We start from the raw sequence: 2,794 nt of genomic DNA, 5'->3' as shown, positions 1-2,794 counted from the left end.
TTGCTGTCAGTGCACAGCTTGACATGGGACATAAACTGTGAGATCACGACCTGAGCTGAAATCAAGAATCAGATATTCAACTTGATGACCCATCCAGGCACCAATTTTCTAGCTCTTTTAATAAGAACTTTTTGAAAGCCAGTAAGTAGCTACAGACACAATTAAAAATTAGACATAAAATTTTTAAAAATGACAAAATGCAAAGACACATCCTTCACTACACAATAGATGTAAAATGCTACAAGTCTTCCTCCACTAACATCTTGTGGGAGGCCTAGATTTTCATGCACTCAAGAGTACTTCCCATTATTATACAAGAAGACCAGGCTGTATTCAGGGCTGATGATGTCAAACCAAGTATGTACTGGCACTAATGAGTTCAAGATCCACACTTTTAGTCTTAAGTGGAGTTAATAACCAGGCTGCGATAGATCCCATAGCCAAAGTAGATAGCAAACCCAATCAGCATACAGACACCAAATCCAGCCCAGGTGCCAGCTGTCATCTGCATCATAAGGTAAATATTCATAAAGATGCTTAGTAGTGGGAGGAGAGGCAGAGCAGGGACCTTAAAGTAAAAGGGACTGGACCTCTGTGGTTGTCTCCAGATGACCCCAGTGATCCCAGCGATGAGCACCAGGAGCAGCACAACCACTGAAATCCACACTGGGTCCCCAGAAAGCAGAACTGGCCCCTGGGTCAGCACCAGGCAAAGAAAAATGATCAGCAGAACAAGCAGTGAGGAGCAAACACGGACAACTCTGTCAGAGAGTGGAGTGGGGGTGGGGCTGCCTGGAAAAAGTAGTCCCTGTAGAGTCAGATTCTCTGCTGGAGTTTCTCTATTCTCCTCCTGCACCTCTGCTTCATTTACCCTATACTGCATCTCAGGTTGATATCTGACAATGAGAACACCAAAAATGATCAGGGAGAAAACTATCAGGATCTCAACTGACATGAGGTCCAGAAGATCAGCGAATTCAAAGAAGAATCCCATGATTGCTGCAATAATGCCAAAGATCACAGTAGCCACAATGGAGGTGTATATGCCAGTTTGGATTCTGGCAAGGACAGGGAACAGGAGGTTATCCTTTGTCATTGCAGGTATCATCTGTTGTATGAGGGACAGAAGGTCAAAAATGTCTTCAAAAGCAATACACAGGAGTCCAAAAGCTACAACATAGTAGGCAGGGGCCCAGCCAATATGGAGAAATGTTTCAGGCAAGGTGTTCCCAAGTGGAAGTTTGTAGTAAGGCAGCATAAGTGTAAGTGCTGCAGAGACACCAAAATACAAGAAAAAGCATATGAACAGCGTAATTACCATGCCCATGAGGATGGAACACTGGGGATTCTGTACTTCTTCAACTCTGGTAATACTAATGGGGAAATTCCAAAATGCATAGATACAGGTAGCTGCTCCACGGAGAATCCCCTTGAATCCAAAAGGCACAAATCCTCCAGAGCCCAGAAGGCCCAAGCTAGAGGTATCATTGAGTCCAGCCTTTATGTAGTCCTCTTCTGTGAGCCTCCAGTTGTGCAGGTCTCCCTTAATGAAGCCAGAGATGATGACAAAGCTTAGAACCAAAATTTTCCCCAATGCGAATACTTTGGTAACCAGGGGAATGTGTCTAATGTTCCGTGTCAACAATTTTATGAAAAACAACACAAGAAACACAACAAAGAACTCTAGAATTTCTGCAAAGACATGGGAAATGTTTTGTGAGATGCTGTCATACAGCATCTGAAAGATGTGTTTTCCAAAAGTACTGTAAAAAACTAAGATCCAGGCTCGGGTCACAATGCCTACATAGGCAACATCTATGAGGATGAGGTTCCAGGCAGTGATGAAAGCCCCAAGTTCACCTATGGTGACAAAGCTGTAGAGATATGAAGAACCAGAACACGGAACTCGGGAACTAATCTCTGCATAGCTCAGCCCGGCCAACATTGAAGATAGACCGGCCACCAAAAAGCAGATCACAATGGATGGGCCTGCTTTATTTCTAGCCACCTCGCCAAACAGGATATATACACTTACATCCACTGTGTTGTTCACACCCAGGGCCACTAAATCCAGAGTGGTCAGGCTTCTGGCAGTCTCATTTACAGTTTGCTCCACTGTACGTCTGCGTACCAGCTTTTGACCAAATCTGCGAAGTGCTTGACAAAACATGCTAGCTAGAATGGAAGTGGATTCTAGGATCTGAGAGCTGTGGCAAGTGCAGGGAGTTGTAAGTCTCAGGTAAGTTCTGTGATGCTGAGTTAAGCTGAGTTGAGTTGGGAATGTTGCAATTGGTTGTTCAAATTTCAGTGATGCTCTTCATGTTTCTTCTGGTACATGCTATCCCTTCATAATGCCTACAACATGGTAAACAATAAATATTTACTGAACAATGGTGTTCACCTAACAAACCAAAGCTCAGAAGTCACATGTCACCTGTTACAGCCCAAATATCACAAAAACTGACACAAAAGGACATCATAGAAAAATCAACCCTGCTTTCCACCCAGAAAAAGTGCCAAATATCTCCCAACATTCTCCTTTTCTACATAATACATGACATAATCCTGTTTTGGTTCATCAAATTCATGTAGCTTCATGTACTAATTAAGCTTTAAAACACAACAGGGCATGAATTTATTGTGCAATAATCCACACATGAGATGTTTGTGTGGTGCTTAGGCATGAGTTATGACATTAATTCATGGAGTGAAGGGTCTTATCGCAATTACAGAATGATTTTTGAAATATCATCTGAGTTTAAAGTACAAATATTGGTCCTATGGTCTTAAAACC

General features: G+C 42.7%; 1 pseudogene; it reads right to left on the bottom strand.

The window, feature by feature from the left end:
- Positions 1 to 383: 383 nt before the first annotated feature.
- On the bottom strand, positions 384 to 2,170 carry LOC115303367 (annotated as a pseudogene).
- Positions 2,171 to 2,794: the final 624 nt, after the last annotated feature.

The sequence above is a fragment of the Suricata suricatta genome, chromosome 10 (assembly GCF_006229205.1).
Source record: "Suricata suricatta isolate VVHF042 chromosome 10, meerkat_22Aug2017_6uvM2_HiC, whole genome shotgun sequence".
NCBI lineage: Eukaryota > Metazoa > Chordata > Mammalia > Carnivora > Herpestidae > Suricata > Suricata suricatta.
Note: the sequence above shows the minus strand (reverse complement) of the source record. Positions and strands in the feature narration are given on the sequence as shown.